The sequence below is a fragment of the Caretta caretta genome, chromosome 3 (assembly GCF_965140235.1).
Source record: "Caretta caretta isolate rCarCar2 chromosome 3, rCarCar1.hap1, whole genome shotgun sequence".
Taxonomy (NCBI): Eukaryota; Metazoa; Chordata; order Testudines; family Cheloniidae; genus Caretta; species Caretta caretta.
Genome location: NC_134208.1, coordinates 33,890,683 through 33,915,880, shown reverse-complemented (window position 1 = coordinate 33,915,880; position 25,198 = coordinate 33,890,683).

Sequence of the window (25,198 nt, the reverse complement as noted above, 5' to 3'; positions counted from 1 at the left end):
CAGGGTGCACTTGTGTATCTGATACATAATTACCTATTAAGTTTCACTTCTGCTAGTGATCCTGAAGCTATTTAAACCGGTGGCCCTCTATTCTTTTCAGGCCATTATATTTTAAAAAAAGATTAAAGATGACAAGATAAACCTGATCAGACATGTGCTGAACATTGTTGGAGATATATAAATCATAAATATCTTTCTAGTTTAGAAACCCAGCAACAGATGAGCTTGGAAAAGTGGCCTATATCTTAATTTAATTTCCTGTACACTCAGAAGAATGGTATACACTCCTCAAAGTGCTCAAGCAATGGGGAAATGAACAGTTCTGGGTAGGAGTAACAGGCTACTAAATCATTCCCTTCAAAATGACTGGCTGAAGAACAGCCAGTATCAGTAGTGACTGAAGGCTGTCCTACATTGAGTGACCATCTCATGGCTGTCTGGAGAACTGTGTGAAATGAGATACTTGTGTCAGGAGGACACATCTCTAAAACCACCATCAAAATCAGCAGACAGGCAAAGGTTTGAATTAACATGAAAACAACTAGAAATAGGAACATAGGAATTGCCATGTTGAATCAGGCCAGTAGTCCATCAGGTTTAGTATCTGGTCTCTGATAGTAGCCAGTATCAGTTGCTTCAGAGGAAGGTGCAAGGAAATCTGTAATAGGCACCTGTGAGATAACCTGCTCTTCCAGTCATTAAAAACAGTTTTACAACCTGAAAAATGACGTCGTTCAGATTTAGGCTGAATCACACTGGTAAGGATTCAGCTGTGGCTGCCTATTCTATACCTGGTCTGCATATCCAAAAGAAACTTACTTTTCCAGGACTATCAATTTGACAAATTTTCATGGATACCAATATCACTGTATATTGAAAAGAATATGGAAAAGTTTTTATTTGATGCTTTTTATACAAAGTGAAACATTTCAGAATATTTTTAAAAACAGCATTGTTTTCTTTTTTATTCTTTCAGTGGATCGCATAGTTCTCACTGTCTATTAATATCAGCCTTGGAAAAACGTTTATTTCCATATCCAACACCTCACATTCTGTGGTGTAGAAGAAATTGCAGTAAACACAAGCTGCCCTTGTGACTTTAAAAATCACACACCTCCCTCTGCTCTATCACAAGCTGTTACACTACAACTGGCCACAGTAACAAGTACTTAAAAATCACAATGCCATTTAACATTTAAATTGCCATCAACACATTCCTGGCAAATGTTCTCTATGCCTGGTGACTTTTCAGAAGCCTTCACACAGCTGATGCCACATAAAACAAAAAAGTCTACGTCCTGATGCATATATTTAGATAAAATGTTCTAAAATTATTTAATCCCATGACAAAAAATGGCTGCAGTTAGTTTTCTGAGGCTTATTTTAAAATGTTTTCATTGTATTTAGTGCCATTTTAGAAGTCTACTTATTCTTGTATTTAGCTGGACATTTTTCAGAATCCATCCGTTAAGACCCCTACCCTTTGGCAATTCTTTTGTTTAATGCACTAGAGGAAGAGCAGTGTCTAAAAGTGACATAAAACAGATTAGTTTGCCCAGCAAACGGTGTTAAGAGTCATAATAGTGACATGAAGCAAATTTTCAAAAAAAGCAGCACAATAACTGTCTATCCAGAACCAAATGAATAGGGAATCTATGGTATTGTCCTTACAAGTTTATTCTTTCTGTTCCCATTTTTAAAAGACCCCAAGATGGCCTCCATTTCTATGAGCTCAAATCACTTGTACATGCAGTTCTTTGATAGACTTTTCAAATTCAAAGCACCCCTCCTCACATTATGCTCAATTTGCAGTCACAATTTATTACGTAGGCTTGGAAGGATTCTTTATTGGTAGATGTCAGTAACATTGATTTCAACATACACACATACTGAAAAATTAATAATTATTGAAATTTATAGACAAAGTAAGAAAAATGCTGCTTGAGAACAAAGTAGAATTTGATTTAAGGATATTTACTTTGTATATTTTGACATGTGATGTTGACAATTTGTGTTTTAACAGTTATAAAGCTTTAACTTTTTGAATTTCCACATCTACTGTTAAATAATTATTGACTGACCATCTCCGTTTTCTGACCCCTCCTCCAATTTCCTGCAACTGTGAACATTTAGAGAAAAATAAAATATATGTTTAAAGTAAACATCACTATTAGCCATCAACAAAATTTAAAAAAATCAAATTCTGCCAAACCTATCTAGAATGTGTGTGTACAGCTCCCTACCACAATGGAATCTGGATCTCTCAATGGGGTCTCTAGACACTACCATAATACAAATCATTAATGATCCTTTTATCATCTGATCACACAAGTGCTCACGCACAAAAATTGTGCAAATGAGTAATCACTCATGCAAAGCAATGCGTTCCTAGCGGCCACATTGTAAAATAATTGGTCCTTCATGTCTTGCTACCTACCTAATGACTCTAAGATCATATAACATTTTTAATAATTGTCTTATTTATGGGAGAGCTGGGCACAATTTTGCTTTTAACTGCACTCAGGCACTGACTTGGAATTAGTCCCAGAAGCGGGCTAGGTAGGGGAGCGCCTAGTTTGTGAATCCTGCTGGGGCTTAGGCATGACTTAGGCACCAAGCTACTGGGCAGTTTCAGGACTTTGGTGGCTCTGTGCATGCCCAGCTGCCACAAGGACTTCAGCAGTGGAAACATAGGCACCTAGAGACTTTAGGCACCTACAGGCTTAGATAGCAGCTGAGCAGGGGCTTTGTGAATGCTAGTGCACCTGAATATTGGACTTAGATAGGCATCTAATGCCCCTTTGTGAACCCCACTCTTGGTGCCTCTTAAACCACTACAGTTCTGATGAAGGCTGGATTTGTTAAAAATGGGACATTCCTGTCCTTTCAGTTCAGGAGAAAGATTTCCTAACAAATGTGCTTGGAGATACCTCTAGCAAGACATCTCATTATTCAAATACTTTGGAAATAAAAGAGAAGGAGAAGGAGCAAACAACCTTTAGGTCCCTTTTACCTCATCATGATGAAATAAAAGGGGGACAAAAGACAATTTAAAAAAAAATCTTTCTAGGTTACCTTTAATGAGCAATAGCAATCATATCATATAGATACAAAGGGATGCATATCAAGGTTTTACCTGAATAAGCACTGTGTAAAGACGGAATAATTTTTAACTTACAGGAAAGAAGAACAGGCATCTTTGAAATGGTCAATTTAAACAAACAATTCTTCTTCAAGTAGTGTCCTGGTGGGTTCTCCACTTCAGGTGCATCCTGCAGTTTTGATCAGAGGATTTTGGGAGCTGTGCCCGTTTGCCTGCACATGCGCCCCACATATCCTCATGCCTGCACAGAGGCCATATGGGGCTGCATGGGCGAACTGCCCTCAGTTCCTTCTCAACCACCTTTGGCCTAAGACAGAGTCTAAGCATGTGCCTGTTCTGTAATATTTAGTTAGTTATCTTTCAAAGTAAATACTATGTTTATAGTGTTGGAACAGTTATTCCCTTTGTTGTTTTTAGCCCCCATACTGGTCTTGCTGGGATCCATGGGAGTTCTATCACCAGAAAATCATGACGTTTTCACACCCCTGAATGAAACAGAGAAGTACCCATTGTCGTCAGGTGCAAGAAGCAAAGGCAGACAAGGAAGTGACACCTGTTGTGAATGTTTCCTCTTCATTACATGATGAAGCTGTCATGCCTCCTCCATGGTTTACAAGCCCAGCACACACAGCTGGTGGAAGGACCTGACCAAGACATGCAGTTATTCCATTCATTCATATCCCATCTACCATAGTGATAACATCAGATGTTTTGCTTTTGGGTTGGGGGAATACATTTGGGACCTCACCAGGTGCAGGGCAAATGCTTACTACAAGAGCAGCTTGTGTACATATACCTTTTGGAATTGAGTGGTCAAAAATGCTTGCCGTCACTTTGTACCTCCAATCAGATCAAAGTCAGTAGAGATAATGACAGTCAACATGACATGCATGTATTATATCATCCATCAAGGAGAAGTACATTCCCTATCTCTGTGCTGAAGTGATAAAACTCTGGAACTGGTGCATAATCAACCACACAGTGATCTCAGCTTCTTACTTCCCAGGTATTCAAAACACCATGGCAGATGACCTCAGATGACATCTTTCTAAATTATGAATAGGAATTAAACTCCTGTGTCCTCTACACAATATTTTTAACTTGGGGGTTCCCAGAGATTGATCTGTTTGCCATGGCAGCCAATGGAAACTGCATCAGTTATTGCTCCAGAGGTGGTCTCAACCTTCTATCTCATTGACAAGAGGACATGTATCCACCAACACCGTTGCTGTTAAACATTTTTGACTAGATCAGGCCAGTCATACTCAGTGCACCAACATGGCCAAGACAAGTCTGATCAGTCTCACCTCTTGTCCTTCACTGAAGCTTCTGACCAGTCCTCACCTACTGACTCAATATGCAGGTCAAACATTTCACCCTAACTTGCAGATTCTGAGTCTCTGAGCATGGTTCCTTGATGGTTCTTGGAAATAGAGATATTCAGTTCTTTGGAGGTACAAGAAGTTTTAGGAAACAGCAGAAAACCCTCTACAATACTTACCTCTAGAAATGGAAATGATATCATCTTTGATGTAACAGTCATCGGATTTCGTCAACTCGCTCTCCTTTTCCTAAAGTTTTGGATTACCTGTTGTAATTGAAGACATTGGGTTTTTCTGTAAATTCCTTTAGGGTTCACTTAGCAACAACAGCCTTTCATACACCAATAGAGGGTTTTTTCATTCTTTGTTCACCCAACTCCAGCAAGATTCCCAAGAGGTTTGTTGAATATCTCCTGCTAATCAGAGACCCTATTCCTACCTGGGACCTGAACCTAGTCCTTAATTGCCTTATGACACATCCAATGAACCACTAGCTACATTGTTCGCTACTAGATTTATTTACAAAGACACACCTTCTGGTTGCAATCACTTCTGCCTCCAGGGAGGAGAATTGTGGTCTTTAATGACAGACCTCCCATTTACGGTATTCACCAGAGAGGAAGTGTCACTATGGGACTACCCAAAGTGTCCTCAGAATTTCATATTAATCAAACCATTCATCTCTCAGTTCTCTTCTCAGGACTGCATCAGACTAGTCAAGAAGTCGTATTCCATACTCTTGACATCAGGAGGACATTAGTCTTCTACCTAGACCGGACCAAATCATTTAGGAAAATCTCCTACACTATTTATATCCATTGTGGACAGAAACAAGGGTTTGATCATTTCAAAACAGAGGTAGTCAAAGTGGATGTCCAGTTGTATTCTTATGAAAGAACTAAATAAATTTGTTAGTCTCTAAGGTGCCACAAGTACTCCTTTTCTTTTTGCAAATACAGACTAACAGCTGCTACTCTGAAACCTATGAAAGAACTGGAGTTCTTCAAGTTGTGTGTCCCTATAGATACTCCACCACCACCACCTCCCCTCCTTCCCTCTGCTTTGGAGATATATGAGTTTTAGATGAGATCTACAGAATCAATGTACTGTTGTGGATAGTTCTCTGCACACATATGATGAATGTGCAGCAGCAGTCAAAAAGCAAACAGTGTTAGGAACCATAAGGAAAGGAATTGATAAAGCAGAAAATATTGTAATGCCACTATGTAAATCCATGGTATGCCCACATCTTGAATATTGCTTTCAGTTCTGTTTGCCCCATCTCAAAAAAAAAAACAAAACCAATATATTAGAATGAGAAAAAGTACAGAGAAGGGCAACAAAAGTGATAGTTGTATAGAACAGTTTCCATCTGAGGAAAAATTAAAGAAACTGGGACAGTTCATCTTGGAAAAGATAGACTGAAGGGGCAATATGATGGACGTCCATAAAATCATGACTGGTGTGGAGAAAGTTTATTCCTTCACATAACAAGAACCAGGGGTCATCCAATTAAATTAATAAGCAACAGGTTTAAAACAAACATAAGGAAGCAGTACTTCAAATAAAACATAGTCAGCCTGTGGAACTTGTTGCCAGTGGATGCTGTGAAGGCCAGAGGTATAACTGTGTTCAAAAAAGACTTAGATAAGTTTAAGGAGGATAGGTCCATCAGTGGCTACTAGCCAAGAGAGTCAGGGATGCAACCATATTCTCTTGGTGTCCTAAATGTCTGATGGCTGAACGTTGGGACTGAATGACAGGGGATGGATCACTCAGTAAATTTCCCTGTTCTGTTCACTCTGTCTGAAGCATCTGGCACTGGCCACTGTTGGAAGACAGGACATTGGGCTCGATGGACCATTGGTCTCTGACCCGCGATGGCCATTCTTATGTTCTTAAAATTGCCAGTTTCTCAATGGAAAAATCATTATAGGTTAACCCAATATTGATTTGTTTCAGTTTTAAATATTTCATATTTTCAGGGGGGTTGGATGAAATACTAGAAAATTTGATGAAACAAAAAATTTCCATGAAAAAGAATGTTTTGAGGATAACGCTCTTTTTCATTGAAAAAAGAGCTTCAATAGAAAATTTTCAACCAGCTATAGTTCTGTATGGCAGTCATGTTTTTAGCTTTCTATTAATAATTAGGGCTGCTTGATTTTTACTCCATTTTCACACTAACTTGGAAATAAGACATCGTGAGCCCAAGTTGTCTTACACAGCAAATTTACTACATTGATTTCAGTGGCATTACCCCCAGTCATGAGTGTAATTTATTGGGGAAACAGTTGAACATATTTTTATAGCCTGTAGTTGTGATTTAATATTTAGAAGATTGCATGTATTAAGCATATGAAAGGAGACACGTGATTTCTAATGTTTCTCTGTCAGCATCTGGATGTCCTCAGCATATTTTTAAAGGGCTTTTGTATGCCTTGAAATAGAATACAAAACAAAAGCACTAATTAATTTTTTTTAAATAGTTGACAAATGTGTCTCCATATAAATATATATGATCTATGTTTTCAGCTGTATATAATGAGCATGAGCTTTAAAAAAAATGCAAACATTAGGCTACATAAATGCCATCTTAGAATGGAGATATATGAGTTTTAGATGAGATCTACAGAATCAATGTACTGTTGCAGGCTGTGTTTTAATTAACTGGGGATTTAATCACCTTAGTGCATACAACTGTCCATGTATTTGTTTATGTAGAAAATGTAACAGGTGTGAGGACGATCAAATTTACTGTCTTCCACAAATGAGGATAGATCTGATAATTTCTGACTGGTGAAGTAAATTCCTGCTACCAGATACTGTAAATACAATCTGTTATCTTAACAGTCCACATTTAAAATGAAAAGGAGTACTTGTGGCACCTTAGAGACTAACCAATTTATTTGAGCATAAGCTTTCGTGAGCTACAGCTCACTTCATCGGATGCATACTGTGGAAACTGCAGAAGACATATACACAGAGACCATGAAACAATGCCTCCTCCCACCCCACTCTCCTGCTGATAATAGCTTATCTAAAGTGACCACTCTCCTTACAATGTGTATGAAAATCAAGGTGGGCCATTTCCAGCATAAATCCAAGTTTAACCAGAACGTCTGGGGGTGGGGGGTAGGAAAAAGCAAGGGGAAGTAGGCTACCTTGCATAATGACTTAGCCACTCCCAGTCTGTTTAAGCCTAAATTAATAGTATCCAATTTGCAAATGAATTCCAGTTCAGCAGTTTCTCGCTGGAGTCTGGATTTGAAGTTTTTTTGTTTTAAGATAGCGACCTTCATGTCTGTAATTGCGTGACCAGAGAGATTGAAGTGTTCTCCAACTGGTTTATGAATGTTATAATTCTTGACATCTGATTTGTGTCCATTTATTCTTTTACGTAGAGACTGTCCAGTTTGACCAATGTACATGGTAGAGGGGCATTGCTGGCACATGATGGCATATATCACATTGGTGGATGTGCAGGTGAACGAGCCTCTGATAGTGTGGCTGATGTTATGAGGCCCTGTGATGGTGTCCCCTGAATAGATATGTGGGCATAGTTGGCAACGGGCTTTGTTGCAAGGATAGGTTCCTGGGTTAGTGGTTCTGTTGTGTGGTATGTGGTTGTTGGTGAGTATTTGCTTCAGGTTGGGGGCTGTCTGTAGGCAAGGACTGGCCTGTCTCCCAAGATTTGTGAGAGTGTAGGGTCATCCTTCAGGATAGGTTGTAGATCCTTAATGCGTTGGAGGGGTTTTAGTTGGGGGCTGAAGGTGATGGCTAGTGGCGTTCTGTTATTTTCTTTGTTAGGCCTGTCCTGTAGTAGGTGACTTCTGGGAACGCTTCTGGCTCTATCAATCTGTTTCTTCACTTCCGCAGGTGGGTATTGTAGTTGTAAGAATGCTTGATAGAGATCTTGTAGGCGTTTGTCTCTGTCTGAGGGGTTGGAGCAAATGCGGTTGTATTGCAGAGCTTGGCTGTAGACGATGGATCGTGTGGTGTGGTCAGGGTGAAAGCTGGAGCCATGTAGGTAGGAATAGCGGTCAGTAGGTTTCCGGTATAGGGTGGTATTTATGTGACCATTGTTTATTAGCACTGTAGTGTCCAGGAAGTGAATCTCTTGTGTGGACTGGACCAGGCTGAGGTTGATGGTGGGATGGAAATTGTTGAAATCATGGTGGAATTCCTCAAGGGCTTCTTTTCCATGGGTCCAGAAGATGAAGATGTCATCAATATAGCGCAAGTAGAGTAGGGGCATTAGGGGACGAGAGCTGAGGAAGTGTTGTTCTAAATCAGCCATAAAAATGTTGGCATACTGTGGGGCCATGTGGATACTCATAGCAGTGCCGCTGATTTGAAAGTATACATTGTCCCCAAATGTGAAATAGTTATGGGTGAGGACAAAGTCACGAAGTTCAGCCACCAGGTTAGCCGTGACATTATCAGGGATAGTGTTCCTGACGGCTTGTAGTCCATCTTTGTGTGGAATGTTGGTGTAGAGGGCTTCTACATCCATAGTGGCCAGGATGGTGTTATCAGGAAGATCACCAATGGATTGTAGTTTCCTCAGGAAGTCAGTGGTGTCTTGAAGGTAGCTGGGAGTGCTGGTAGCGTAGGGCCTGAGGAGGGAGTCTACATAGCCAGACAATCCTGCTGTCAGGGTGCCAATGCCTGAGATTATGGGGCCCCAAGATTTCCAGGTTTATGGATCTTAGGTAGTAGATAGAATATCCCAGGTCGGGGTTCCAGGGGTGTGTCTGTGCGGATTTGATCTTGTGCTTTTTCAGGAAGTTTCTTGAGCAAATGCTGTAGTTGCTTTTGGTAACTCTCAGTGGGATCATAGGGTAATGGCTTGTAGAAAGTGGTGTTGGAGAGCTGCCGAACAGCCTCTTGTTCATATTCCGACCTATTCATGATGACAACAGCACCTCCTTTGTCAGCCTTTTCGATTATGATGTCAGAGTTGTTTCTGAGGCTGTGGATGGCATTGTGTTCTGCACGGCTGAGGTTATGGGGCAAGTGATGCTGCTTTTCCACAATTTCAGCCTGTGCACGTCGGCGGAAGCACTCTATGTAGAAGTCCAGTCTGCTGTTTCGACCTTCAGGAGGAGTCCACCTAGAATCCTTCTTTTTGTAATGTTGGTAGGGAGGCCTCTGTGGATTAGTATGTTGTTCAGAGGTATTTGGAAATATTCCTTGAGTTGGAGACGTCGAAAATAGGATTCTAGGTCACCACAGAACTGTATCATGTTCGTGGGGGTGGAGGGGCAGAAGGAGAGGCCCCGAGATAGGACAGCTTCTTCTGCTGGGCTGAGAGTATAGTTGGATAGGTTAACAATATTGCTGGGTGGGTTGAGGGAACCATTGCTGTGGCCCCTTGTAGCATATAGTAGTTTAGAAAGTTTAGTGTCCTTTTTCTTTTGTAGAGAAGCAAAGTGTGCATTGTAAATGGCTTGTCTAGTTTTAGTAAATTCCAGCCACGAGGAAGTTTGTGTGGAAGGTTGGTTTTTTATGAGAGTATCCAGTTCTGAGAGCTCATTCTTAATCTTTCCCTGTTTGCTGTAGAGGATGTTGATCAGGTGATTCCGCAGTTTCTTTGAGAGCGTGTGGCACAAGCTGTCAGCATAGTCTGTGTGGTATGTAGATTGTAATGGATTTTTTACCTTCAGTCCTTTTGGTACAATGTCCATCTGTTTGCATTTGGAAAGGAAGATGATGTCTGTCTGTATCTGTACAAGTTTTTTCATGCAGTTGATAGATTTCCACTCCATACAGCTAAATGCAGTGCCTTGCATAATGACAGGTTTCAGAGTAACAGCCGTGTTAGTCTGTATTCCCAAAAAGAAAAGGAGACTAACCAATTTATTTGAGCATAAGCTTTCGTGAGCTACAGCTCACTTCATCGGATGCATACTGTGGAAACTGCAGAAGACATATACACAGAGACCATGAAACAATACCTCCTCCCACCCCACTCTCCTGCTGGTAATAGCTTATCTAAAATGATCACTCTCCTTACAATGTGTATGATAATCAAGTTGAGCCATTTCCAGCACAAAAGGGTGAGAACCTGGATTTGTGCTGGAAATGGCCCAACTTGATTATCATACACATTGTAAGGAGAGTGATCATTTTAGATAAGCTATTACCAGCAGGAGAGTGGGGTGGGAGGAGGTATTGTTTCATGGTCTCTGTGTATATAATGTCTTCTGCAGTTTCCACAGTATGCATCCGATGAAGTGAGCTGTAGCTCACGAAAGCTTATGCTCAAATAAATTGGTTAGTCTCTAAGGTGCCACAAGTACTCCTTTTCTTTTTGCGAATACAGACTAACACGGCTGTTACTCTGAAACCTGTCACATTTAAAGTGTTATTTTTAAATGCGAGGACCTGATTTTCAGCTTTGCGTTTGAAATTCAGGACCAACCTATTACATTCTGGAAAAAAAGTTTTTACATAACACATTCAGCCCTTAGGACTAGTTCCCTTGTGCAGCCAGGGGTTTGCAGAGCCACAGAGTCTTAGCAGGAGTTGCCAGCAGCCAAAGGCATTGGTCCTGACTGCAGCACAATTCCTATGGGGGCCTGTGTACAATGGGGGCATTTTCTAACAAGTTTAAAATAGTGAAAGTAATTTTAAAGCTAGTTAACGGTGGGGTTTACACCTGGTTTACCCCCTTTTTTTAAAACCTGTTTGTGGCTACAGTTGTGGTTCTTGAAGTTGCTTCAGTGAAACAGGCAAGTTGCTTCAGTGAAATAGGCCAGACTACTTCAAACCAGCTCTGCACCAATGCTCTGAAACAAGCTGAACTTGTTTGGAGATGGTTAGAAATCTTCCCCAGTGTGGACCGGGGCTGGGAATGCTGGGGGTGCATGGGCAAGTACAGCCCTTTTGAAATGGTGCAGTGGATGTTCCCTACAGCGTAGCTGTATCATGCCCATGGCTTTACCATCCTTTTGTTCTGCTCCATCACATTATGGGTGACTGGTGGTGTTCGTGCTAGCCTGGATAAGTCCCAGAACGCTGTTTTTTTACCCTGTGTTTTTTTTAAATCTCCCACTAATGCACTACCACTGATGCAGCTCCACCAGTGGTAGGAACAGTGGAACCAGTGACTGGCTAGTGTGGACCAGTGAATGGAATTTTAATCGCATCTTGTAGACCCAGTTGTGGAACTGCATTGGTGGTGGTCGTGCAGTGTAGACAAGACCTGTGAATGGAGGGACTGATTGTGATAATCCCTTTGCCCAGGAGAACAAAAGGTGGGATGGATTTTCAATTCTTTGGAAAGAAAGGGATATTTTTTCTTCTAGTCTTTCCCCATGTGGATCCCACTTTTGGTGTATATGAGCCTCAACCACTGAGATAGGAATTTGTTCACCAGCAGTGTCTGTTGGCGCTATACCTGTGCCCTGCATGTCCTTCTGCCACCCACTACCCCAGGGCATATAGGGCAAAGCAGACCTGACCACCTCAGTTCCTTCACCCAATTCAGAATCCCAGTTGAGATGTATGCCAAAAAAGAGGATATGGAGAGCAAGTTGTGGGATGTACACAAACAAAACATCTTGAAGAACCACAGTTACTGTAACATAAGTGACTGTTCTTTCTTTTTCAAGTCTGTCTGTGTGGATCCCACTTCTGATGACTAATTGGCAGTTCCCAGATTGATAGGAGGAAGGTGCAAGGAGTCGTAGCTACTGCCAGATAAACAAGGATTGTAGAACTGCTCTCCTGAATTTGGCATCTGATCTAGTCCCTAAACCCAGGGTGTAATGTTTGGCAACTATATAGGCTGAGCTGCAAGGGGCTGCCCTGTGGATCTCTGATATAGGAATCAGAAAATCATGGGACTGCAAGGGACCTTGAGAGGTCTTCTTGTCCAGTCCCCTGCACTCAAGGCAGGAGTAAGATTATGTAGATCATCCCTAACAGATGTTTGTCTAACCTGCTCTTAAAAATCTCCAGTGATGGAGATTTCACCACCTCCCTAGGCAATTTATTCCAAGGCTTAACCACCCTAACAGATTGGTAAAAACTTCCTATGTCCAACCTAAACCACCCTTGCTGCATTGCTTCTTGTCCTATCCTCAAAAGTTAAAGAGAACAATTTTCTCTCCTCCTTGTAACAATCTTTTCATAGAATATCAGGGTTGGCAGGGACCTCAGGAGGTCATCTAGTCCAACCCCCTACTCAAAGCAGGACCAATCCCCAATTAAATCATCCCAGCCAGGGCTTTGTCAAGCCTGACCTTAAAAACTTCTAAGGAAGGAGATTCCACCACCTCCCTAGGTAACGCATTCCAGTGTTTCACCACCCTCCTAGTGAAAAAGTTTTTCCTAATATCCAACCTAAACCTCCCCCACTGCAACTTGAGACCATTACTCCCTGTCCTGTCCTCTTCTACCACTGAGAATAGTCTAGAACCATCCTCTCTGGAACCACCTCTCAGGTAGTTGAAAGCAGCTATCAAATCCCCCCTCATTCTTCTCTTCTGCAGACTAAACAATCCCAGTTCCCTCAGCCTCTCCTATAAGTCATGTGTTCCAGACCCCTAATCATTTTTGTTGCCCTTTGCTGGACTCTCTCCAATTTCTCCACATCCTTCTTGTAGTGTGGGGCCCAAAACAGGACACAATACTCCAGATGAGGCCTCACCAATGTCAAATAGAGGGGAATGATCACGTCCCTCGATCTGTTCGCTATGCCCTGACTTATACATCCCAAAATGCCATTGGCCTTCTTGGCAACAAGGGCACACTGCTGACTCATATCCAGCTTCTCGTCCACTGTCACCCCTAGGTCCTTTTCCACAGAACTGCTGCCTAGCCATTCGGTCCCTAGTCTGTAGCTGTGCATTGGGTTCTTCCGTCCTAAGTGCAGGACGCTGCACTTATCCTTATTGAACCTCATCAGATTTCTTTTGGCCCAATCCTCCAATTTGTCTAGGTCCCTCTGTATCCTATCCCTGCCCTCCAGCGTTATCTACCACTCCTCCCAGTTTAGTATCATCCACAAATTTGCTGAGAGTGCAATCCACACCATCCTCCAGATCATTTATGAAGATATTGAACAAACCCGGCCCCAGGACCGACCCCTGGGGCACTCCACTTGACACCGGCTGCCAACTAGACATGGAGCCATTGATCACTACCCGTAGAGCCCAACAATCTAGCCAACATTCTACCCACCGTATAGTGCATTGTATGTATTTGAAAACTGTTGTCATGCCCCTTCCTTGTCTTCTCGTCTCCAGACTAAACAAACCCATTTTTTTTCAATTTTTCCCTCATAGGTCACGTTTTCTAGAACGTTAATCATTTTTGTTGCTCTTCTCTGGACTTTCTCCTATTTGTCCACATCTTTCTTGAAATGTGGTGCCCAGTTGAGGCCTAATCAGTGTGGAGTAGAATGGAAGAATTACTTCTTGTGTCCTGCTTACAGCACTCCTACTAATACATCCTAGAATGATGTTTGGGTTTTTTGCAACAGTGTTATACTGTTGACTCATATTTAGCTTGTGATCCACTTATGACTCCAGATCCCTTTCTGCAGTACTTTTTCCTAGGCAGTCATTTCCCATTTGGTATGTATGCAACTGATTTTCCTTTCTAAGTAGAGTATTTTGCATTTGTCCTTATTAAATTTCATCCTATTTACTTGTCCAGTTTGTCCAGATCATTTTGAATTTTAATCATAATTTCCAAAGCACTTGCAACCCCTTTCAACTTGGTATCATCCACAAACTTTTTAAGTGTACTCTGTATGCCATTATCTAAATCATTGAAGATATAGAACAGAACCAGACCCAGAACTGATCTCTGCAGGACCCCCACTTGCATATGCCCTTTCAGCTTGATTGTGAACCACTGATAACTACTTTCTGGGTTTTCCAATCAGTTATGTACCATCTGATAGTAGCTCCATATAGGTTGTATTTCCCTAGTTTGTTTATGAGAAGGTCATGCAAGACCATATCAAAAGCCTTACTAAAGTCAAGATATACCACATCTACCACTTCCCCCGCCCCGACACATCCACAAGGCTTGTTACCCAGTCAAAGAAAGCTATGTGATTGGTTTGACAAGATTTGTTCTTGACAAATCCATGCTGACTGTTACTTATCACCTTATTATCTTCTAGGTGTCTGCAAATTAATTTGTTCCATTATCTTTCTGGGTACTGAAGTTAATCTGACTGGTCTGTAATTCCCCAGGTTGTCCTTATTCCCATTTTTATAGATATTTGCCCCTTTTGCAGTCCTTTAGAATCTCACCCATCTTCCATGACTTTTTGAAGATAATTGCTAATGGCTCAGATATCTCCTCAGTCAGCTCCTTGCGTATTCTAGGATGTATTTTATCAGGCCCTGGTGATTTGAAAACATCTAACGTGTCTATGTAATTTTTAACTTGTTTTCCCTATTTTAGCCTCTGATAATTTTCACAGGCATTCATTAAGTTAGATGTCCAATTGCTACTAAACTTTTTGGTGAAAAATGAAACAAAAATGTTATTTAGCACTTCTGCCATTTCCATATTTTCTGTTACTGTTTCCCCCCCTGCCCCTGCCCCCATTGAGTAATGGGCCTACCCTGTCCTTGGTCTTCCTCTTGTTTCTAATGTATTTGTCAATACATGTTTTCTTGTTATCCTTTAGGTCTCTAGCTAGTTTAATTTTGTTTTGTGCCTTGGCCTTTCTAATTTTGTTTCTACATACTTGTGTTATTTGTTTATAGTCATCCTTTGTAATTTGGCCTAGTTTCTACTTTTTGTAGGATTCTTTTTTGATTTTCAGATCATTGAAGATCTCCTGGTTAAGCCAGGGTGGTCTCTTGCTATACTTCCTATCTTTCCTAGTGGGATCATTTGCTATTAAGAATGTCTCTTTAAAAAACTGCAAACTCTCTTGAACTGTTTTTCCGCATAGACTTGCTTCCCATTGCCTACCAATGCCCTGAATTTGCTAAAGTCTGCCTTCTTGAAATCATTCTTTTTCTTTGTTTTCCCTCCTACCATTCTGTAGAATCATGAACTCTATATTTCTTAGGCAAGCCAAAGAGGTAGCCTAGTCTATAGTTCTGATGCTTGAGGGGAAGAGTCATATCTGCTAGTTGGTAATAGATTGTAATACACCAAGCATCCACTTAGAAAATCTCTGGGGAGAGATTGCCTGACCTTCCCCATTACCACAATAAACGAGGTGATTTCCTGAATGGCTTTGTCCTGTCGAAATAATGAAGAAGGGTTCTGGAGATATTTAAAGTGTGAAGCTTGGTTTCGTCCAGGTTTGTGCATTCAAACTGGTACAATGTTCCTTCATCCCACTGTTTCAGAATTTCTAAAAGGACTGAGTTATGTCTATTGCCTCTACACACACCCCGCCCCCACCATCTTGGGACCTAAAAAACAAATCATGATCCTCCCCATTTTCTTTCCCAAACCTGCAGCCCTGCGATGGGTGTTTACGTACAGTAACTGTGGTTCTTTGAGATGTTTTACCCATGTTGATCCAATGACACCTCCCTCCCCAATCCTTATTCTTTTGGAGTTGGTATCTGATGGGATTCTGAATTAGCAAGAGGGCTGAGAAGTGGTCAAGGCCATTCTGCCCTAGATGCCCTGGAGTGAGGGAGGACATTCAGGGTACAGTCATGAACACAGTCCTGAACAAAACACACTGCTGGTGAAAATACTCCAATCTCACATGCATGAGGCACATGCTCAACAGAATGGGATCCACAGGGACAAAACATCTCTAAGTTCTTTCCCCTTTCTTCAAAGGGCAGGGATTGCTGGCAATTTATTATCAGTGAACATTTTGGAATGGAGTTATTTCAGTTGTGCCACAGAGGCATTAGTGATTTTCTAAACAAATAAATCTATCAAACCATTTGCAATTTTTCTTTGTACAATCTGATGATACTCTAGAGACCTTATATTCCTCTAAGATATTTTCTATACCTCATTATCTTCTAGTTTAGCTCAGTATTCTGGCCAACTGTCAGATGGCTGTGAATGCAGCTGCTAATGAACTGTAAACTGTCCAGGGAATAAATGTTGTCCTAGCATTTAGTATTACCGATTTGGAGATCTTACATACAGAGACAACAGAAAGAACAGGAGTACTTGTGGCACCTTAGAGACTAACATTTATTTGAGCATAAGCTTTCGTGGGCTATAGCCCACTTCATTGGATGCATGCAGTGGAAAATACAGTAGGTTAATTAATTTGCAAACTGGACACCATTAAATTAGGCTTGAATAAAGACTGGGAGTGGATGTGTCATTACACAAAGTAAAAACTATTTCCCCCATGTTTATGCTCCCTTCTACTGTACCTCACACGTTCTTGTCAACTGCTTGAAATGGCTGGCCCATCTTGATTATCACTACAAAAGGGTTTTTTCTCTCTCCTGCTGGTAATAGCTCACCTTACCTGATCTCTCTCTTTATAGTGTGTATGGTAACACCCATTGTTTCATGTTCTCTGTGTATATAAAATCATCCTACTGTATTTTCCACTGCATGCATCCGATGAAGTGGGCTGTAGACGACCAAAGCTTATGCTCAAATAAATTTGTTAGTCTCTAAGGTGCCACAAGTACTCCTGTTCTTTTTGAGGATACAGACTAACACAGCTGCTACTCTGAAAAGAGACAGAGTTACACTTCTCTTTCTTTAACTTTACAGGAGTGTTAAATAATAATTCAGTTTTACATATTACTGCAGACAGGCAGTTGTGTGGTGCTGTATACAGCTTTTATCCACATGATTCAATCACAAGTAGGAGCAATCATAATTTACAACAGGTGAATGTTCAATCTGAATTCAATTAATAGCATAAAGACCTTTTGTGTTAGGACTATGACTTCATCTTTAAGTTACTCCATTATGCCTGGGGAATGAAGGTCTCCCTATAATATGGGTGATCTGTGGTGCCCTGTAAACTACAAAGCACAGGCAAACAGAATGAGCACAGTTCTGCTCTAAGTGAAATCCTATTAAAATCAATTGACTTATACTGACATTACTGAGAGTAGAATTGGGTCTGATCATTATAAACGAGTGATGATCATGGAAGGCCACAGATTTCCTAGTAATTTAACTTAGTGTAAGAATAAATTAAGGGCAAACAAATTATAAAGGTACAACAGAAACTTGTTTTTATAGCACTTCTAAAGTAAAGCTCTTTAGAAGTCAGTGCCACAAAAACATTGCTTCTAGAAATACCAGTTTAAAGTCCTGGCCCTGCAACAAGATTCACCTACAAGGACCCTTACATCCATGCACAGTTCCACTGAAGCGAAGTGGATTCCATGTGGGGAGATTCCTTTTGCAGGAATGGCATCTAAGGGATTGATAATCCAGGGGGCCATAATATACGAACTACCTACAGAACTCTCAACTCCCTGAACAATTGTGAACGTGCTTGGCTCGCTACAATGCGCTGAGCTCGCTACAATGCACTGAGATAAATTTTAGAATATTTTAATTATTTTCATAATAGACATACATACACAGTGCCGACTTTCTGCTATGTTTATCTTAGTTGTATAATCAGTTTTATTTATTCTTTTAAAAAAATCAGATTATTCTGTTTATGGATGTAATAATGAACATAGGTCACAATTCAATGCTACATTTAGCTAGGCTATAAGAATCACAGTCATCATGGTCAGCGGAGTCTTCTCCTTTGTGAGTAGTTCTGTTACACACATTGTATTATGTAGTCACAATATACCATATAATTCTTTGAAAGAGGATACAGGAACTTGCATCTGCTGCGGACTGGTGGCTAGGCTATACAAGCCATCATATGATTTATCAGCTTCCACCAGGGGTGAAAATAAGTCTAGGGACTTACTGGTACAGGGCTGGGCTGGGGGAGGTCAGAGTCAGCCCCTACCCACCCTGTACTGGCAAGTGCCTCCTTCCCCCTCCCTGGGGTAACAGCGGCAGCTGGGGGCTCTGGCAGCGGTTTAAAGGGCCCTGGGTAGTAGCAGGGGCCGGAGCCCTGGGCCCTTTAAATCGTCCCCGGAGCTCAGCCGCCGTTTTCCCAGGGCTCAGGCAGCAGGGTTCCGGGGATGGGGCTCCGGCCGCCACTACTGCCCCGGGCCCTTTAAATCATCCCCGAAGCCTGCCAGAGCCCTGGGGAAGTGGCGGTGGGGCTCCGGGGACAATTTAAAGGGCCCAGGGCTCGGCCGCTGCTACCGCCCCAGGCCCTTTAAATCACTGCCCCAGCTCCGCTGCCGCTACCCAAGGGTTCCGGCAGCGGGGCTTTGGCAGCAATTTAAAGGGCCGTGGGTTCCAGCCGCTGCTGGGAGCCCCAGGCCCTTTAAATTGAGCCTGGGGAAGCTGATCCACCCCGGTACGGCGCACCGGCTCTTGCTCTTGCTGTACAGGGGCGTATCGGCCTACTTTCACCTCTGGCTTCCACAATTCAGGGTTTTGCAGTGACTGGTCCACCAAATTGCTAAAGTCACCCAATCTTATCAAGCTGTTTCTCAAACTGTCTTAAGATAAAGTTATAAATAGAAAGGGGGTTCTAATCTGTGTTTAAAAAGTAGATATGGTAAATTGGGTTCAATTCCACTAAAGCATAATCGGTGAGAGCGGGAGTGGGAAAGGAATGCGCATGTGGCTGGGAAACAAAAATGGTTGGTTTGTATCACCAGCTTTGTCAACACTTTGCTTTATGGCCTTGAGGAGGAAATGAGGAGATTTTTCAAAAGTGCTCTGTGTTGGCTATGGAGACAATGGTAAACTTGTATTGACTTCAGTGAGGGAAGAATTAGACCAGCAATGGGTATATTCAAAATTCCCACCCTGGATGTTTCAAGTGGCATTCCCATAGTTCAAGGTTCTCAGTTTCCTAATCTGTAAAATGTGGATAAGGCTTAAACTCTTCTTTTGTGAAGAGCTTTGAGATCTTTGGCTGAAAAGTACTATAGGGGCCCGATTTCCATTTAAAGGAGCATTCATATAGATACCTGGGATCTATAAGTCTATTCTATACAGGCTCTTATACTGCATTTATCACTGTGATATCAGAACTCCTTCCATGCATGCATTATATGTTATGACTAACATGTCACATATGGTTGGTTTGTTTCTCTCATCCTCTCCCTTCAGGAAACTTGTGTGTTCAGTGTGCTGTTTTGGTTTGTTTTTTAATTACATGCTGTAATGGGGTTTACTCACCACTGTGGTGCCTCCTGCTGTCTGTCCTGGGGATTAGCTCAGTTCACCAGTGCACCCTCCTCTGGAGGTGCCTCACTGCTGTCACTCCTATTCTAGGACCCCCATCTCTCCAAGGACCATGGCATCTTCTTCAGCAACACAGCAGTCTGGCTATGCCACACACTGTGCTCCCCCCTTCTAGGGGATCTGCAGTCCACTGTTCAGCCTCTTCCCATAATGGCTACTGCAGCCAATTGTCTGTCTACTTCCTTGTGGCCTCAGTATCCTCTTTGCCCTTGCCTCAGCCTTCAAACCCCAGCAACCAGCCAGGCACTGTCTCTTGCTCCCCTGGTCCCTGCTAGCAGCACTGCTCTGTCTAGGGTGTTGGTAGTTGACTCAGCCCTCCAGGAACACAGTCCATCCTTCTTCCCTGGGCTTCTAGCAGAGAACTGCACTCCTCTGCCCTGCTGCTCCCTTTTTATATGGGGCTGCCTGGTCCTGATTGGCCCTTAAGCCCTTCTCTGATTGGCTGCCTCCTGCACAGCCTCCCTAGGGCTCTATTAACCCCTTAGAGCCCATTGTGGGGCAGGCGCCCCATCACACATGTGTACTGCTCTATTTTTTTATATTAGTGAGGGCACCGTCAAAAGAGTGTGCCTTATGTCACAGTTTCAGGTTAATTGCACATGTATTCCTTTTGAGGTCATCCACTTAAAGATTCTGGCTCCCACTTGACAGTCATCACCGCTCTTGGGCAATACCCATATCTCTCTGTATCATGACTGGGATCTGAAGGATGCACTGCTCCCTGCCTTACACTATGATATCCCCAGCCTAAAGACCAGTTCTGGTGCTTCACTTTCTCTCAGAGGGCTATGAACAGTGTGTTGCCAGCAGTTACAAGTTAACACATGGCTCTTTCTAAACAAGCACTTTTATTCTATAGGTAAGAGCATTACAGAGAAAACATATAAAAACAATAAAGTTCCTGTATACATGGTAGAGTCTTACCAAAGTCACCCATCAGCATTGTACACTTGGGGGCAGCTCCAATGGCTATGATAGTTTACACCAGCAGAGGATCTGTCCCTTGTAATTCAGTTGTCTATCACTTATTCTATTTTAGCAAGTCAAAAGTCCCCATACTTTAGGTAGGTTGGGGATAAAAAAGCATATTTCATGGATAGGACATTAGTGAAAGGCTTTTCTGTGACTGTTATATCACTCCAGTAATATGACTTTTCCTCTATAAAATAAGCCCAGAACAGGAAATGTGCATGGTTAGGAGCATGCTTTTTTCTTTTTAAACTGTTTTATGGATTTTTAAATTTTATTTTGTATCTTGGTGTTTCTAAAATATATATGCTGTAAGGGAAATTAAACCTAAGCATGTGAAAATACATCAGAATTCTAATTTAAGTCAAAGCATTATGTGATATACCTTTTGGACTCACAGACTGAACCTCAGCATCACACAAAGTTTGAGTCAAAGTTGTTCTTGCTCAAAGTTTCCTGCTTTTTGGTTTTTGTTGTTGTTTCAGACGGACATCAGAATATTATTGCCATGTTGTTGTTGTTTTAAATTTTATATATTTGTGTCTGTGTGTTTGCCTGTTTACTAGACGATAACAAGGAATAGAAGAGAGGGACCAATAACGGAATATAAAGATGGGAAGGGTGGGGATTATTAAATACACTTGAACCTCCAGAGGCAACATATTTCTATCACTTCCTCTGGCACCAACAGTTGTTGGCATGAGAACAACTGTCTCATTTACTCTCTTTAGAGTAAGGAGACAAAGTTACTGGTAAGATTTGTACTACCCAAACAAAACAAAAAAAGAGTGTTTCACTAATTGTCATATCTATACTGCACAGACTCCTTCCTCATGTGCTTTTCAAATTAGCAACATGAAGCATATTAAAATAATTAAGTGCTATGTGAATTCAGGATCAAGCTGATTGAAAGCAGTGGATTGCATTTGCAAGTCTAAAACCATGGGACGTTGAGTAGAACTGGTAAAACAGTAACATCTCTGGGATCAGTTATGAATTAGCTAGGACATAATCTATACAAAATTATACATTTTTTAGTTTGGAGTTATGGGATACAAGTTAAATGAAATTTATTATTAGCATCCGGGATAACATGTTTAATGTTCATTTTGACCGATTACCTAAGCCAATGGGCCTGATTCAGCCCCTGGTGTAAGATAGGTCACAGGGACTCTGTTGAAGGAAAGTCTCCTCAGCGAGGGATGTTACCAGTACAGGGGAGGCCAGCAGGAAGGCAAGATGGCTTTCAAGCAGCCAACATAGCCCACCAAAAGTGCATGATGCTGGCCAATGAAGGGACAAGTGGGTGTTCTTTGATTTAGCAGGAATCAGTGCAACTCTACTGCAGCCTCAACTAGGAGGCTCCAACGGAACATGGCAAAGATTAATGCTGCTTTCCCAGGCAGAACCCCCAGAAGACTATGGCCGTGAAAACATTGCCTATCCTCTCCGACTGTTGAACCACCTCCCTTCGCCTGCACAAGGAGGAGCAGTTTGTCAAGCGCCTCACACCCTACTTGGTGTTAATAACTGTAAGCCAGGGTTTGACTGAGCTCCCTCCTCCCACCTACTGATGAACTTGGGGAAAAGACTCGGGACCGACCCTGTTTGCATAGACACAACTACTTTGCCTAGGTGACCAGCAGACAGCCCTGCTTTGCCTACCTACGAGATCAATTTTGGCTGTTTTGGACTAAAATTCACTTTAGACTTGGACCCAGGGATAAGGAAATGTTATTGTCCTTATTGTATGACTACACAGCAGTGGAACTATACTTAATATGGTGTAATTTAAGGGGTCTTCCTAAACTGAACCTCACTCACTAAGGAAGTGATAATGACGCAGCATTAATGAGGTTCCCCACTACCCAATGAAATCACGACAGAGCTGAAATCATGAAGGACAGGGCTAAGCAGTGGAACCTCAGAACATGGCTTCACAGCGGGAGGCAGAGGCCATGAACGGCACGAGTAGCAAGCAGCAGCAGAGACAGGGTTGAGCAGTGGCAAGCGGTGGCAGTGATCGCTGCCAGCGGTGGCAGAGAGAACAGCACTGGTGGTGAGCAGTGGCATCAGTGAGCAGCAGAGGTCCTGGAGGCATTGCTCAACCCTGTCCCCACTTCAGGGTGGAAGGTGAACCCATGTGAATGGACTCTTGGATTCTGAGACTTTACTGACCTCGGACACCCAGCTATGAGTGGGGTGGAGTGGAGGGAAAAACAGGGAGTGGAGTGTTAAAGGACATTCATCTGTTGGACTGTCACACCAGAAGGTGGGAAACTGAGGCAAAGAACGCTGCCCAAGATACAGTTGGGACAAGAGTTTACTTATTGTTTGCATACTTTTGAATCATTGTTGCGGTATTTTCCCAAATTCATGTGCATTAATAAAAGTTTTCTTTTGCTATTCACAGTCTCTGTGCTTGCAACTGGAGAAGTTTTGCCTTTTAGAGGCATCTGGGGGTGGTCTTTAGATTTCCCAGGTTTCTGGGTGAGGGCTCAGCCTGGTTCCATTTTGTAATGTTATGAGGAACCCCTAGATATTGAACCCAGTCCTTGTTGCTGCCAACATCACCTGACAGAGGGGTTACATAACAAATTTAATATATGGTCTGCATTGCTCATGGATTTGCATGAAGAAGAAATGAGGAGAAAAAATATCCTCATGGTTAAGGCACTGGACTGGGTTTTGCCACAGACTTCCTGTTTCACTTCGACCCCAGTCCTGCAGAGACTTACATTTGAGCTTAACTTTTTTGCACTCTGTGCATCTTATATTTTTAATGGGACTACTCACAGTGCATAAGGTTAAGAATGTGTGTAAATTTTTGCAGGATCGGAGCCTTAATCTTTTTCTGTGCCTCATTTTGCTGTCTGCATAATGGGCACAATAATGCCTCTCTACTGGGGTGTTTGGATAAATTCATTAATGTTTGTCAGGTACTTAGATGCTACAGTGTTGGGGGCAATTGCCAAGCTAGCTATGTAGAGGAATGACAAAAGTGTTTGACTATGTCACTGACCTATGATGCAAGAGTAAAGGTTACATGTGTAAAGGCAATAATCAGGCATTCTTCCACACCAAACACACATTGTGTGGAGAAGCTAGCTGGCCACCTAATTCATAAGAGAGCTGATAAATCTAAGGTACCTTAAATCAGAGCATAGGTAGTTTATATGAGGCACAGGGAAAAGCTGTCTGTAATTCTGCTATGGCTTCTTTATTCACTGAGGTCTTTGTTTATGACACTGATAATTAATTTTGTTGTGGTACCTCTCCTCAGCAGAGGTACATGATAATGATTCTCATGTTAATAGGGGATTAAGGAAACCAAGTATTTGGCTGTTTGTTTAATCCTTAGAATACCGTCATTTACCAGACTGCCACCCAAATTAATGCTTCTCCCAAGGATAATGTTTACAGTCTACACAGAGTTAGCACAGGAAGAAAGAATAATGAGAACAAAGTATCTTCCAACTGCTGGTTCAGAGACTGCAGAATTACTGAAGTTTATAAGCCAAATGCATGTGTACAGGAGAGATACACAAGATGGCAGGCTGCATGATGGCCCTAATAAGAAATAAGGAACCAGACTGAAAGAGAGACGATGCAACAACACACTTAAATACCAGGGATCTGAAGTCTGACAGTGACACTGCAAGGAATTGGAGGCAGTTTCCCTGTGGAAGACATAAAGAAGACACATGTTCAGCGTAGGTTTGGGAGCATGGATTTATATAGTGCATGCAAACAGCCTGCTGTACATACAGTCCCCTAGCTTTGGATTACAAGGACTACAGAGTGGAGAAATGAGAGAGGTGGTTTGTTGTTCCCATGTGGCTCGAGATTTTTATTTTTTTGCCAAAAGAGACAAGGGAATGCTAGAGCTACCCATAATCACGCCACAAAATCCAACTTTGCTCATGGAATCCGTGTAAATAAAATGCTACACCAGGGACTGTCAATGAGGACAAAAGACAAGATAAAATTGTGCCTCTGTCAGAGTTCCAAAGGAAGCATAAATGCCAAAGAAGGAACACCTATTCTCCAGAGCAAGGTGCGAAACCCAGGATGGGAAATAAACAGTTTATATTGCCCGTCATCATTTGGTAGGAGCAAAGCAGATCAATCTACCGTTAGTCTGTGAATATAACACGACACAGCAGGATTTGTGAAGAACCTAGAAGATGTAAATATCTTCTAACGTAGCCCTGATCAGCATTAATAACAACGTCAGGTCTGAACCAAACATCCAAACCTGAAAATCTTCTTACTTTGTGGAAACTGAACTACAGCCTGCACTTTGTGCCGGTCCCTTTTGTATAATGGCCATAACAAAAACTCAAAGCCAAATGCCCTCAGGCGTAGGGTGATTTGTATTTATATCTGAACATTATGACTTGGGCCCAGCTTTAGCGAACCGATAAACATTCTGTAGTCACTCTCAAGGATGATGTGCTCTGAAAGTTTCGTTATTCGGCCACTTCTCCATTTTCTTCAGGTACTTTTTTACATGAAATCACAGCTGGACTCT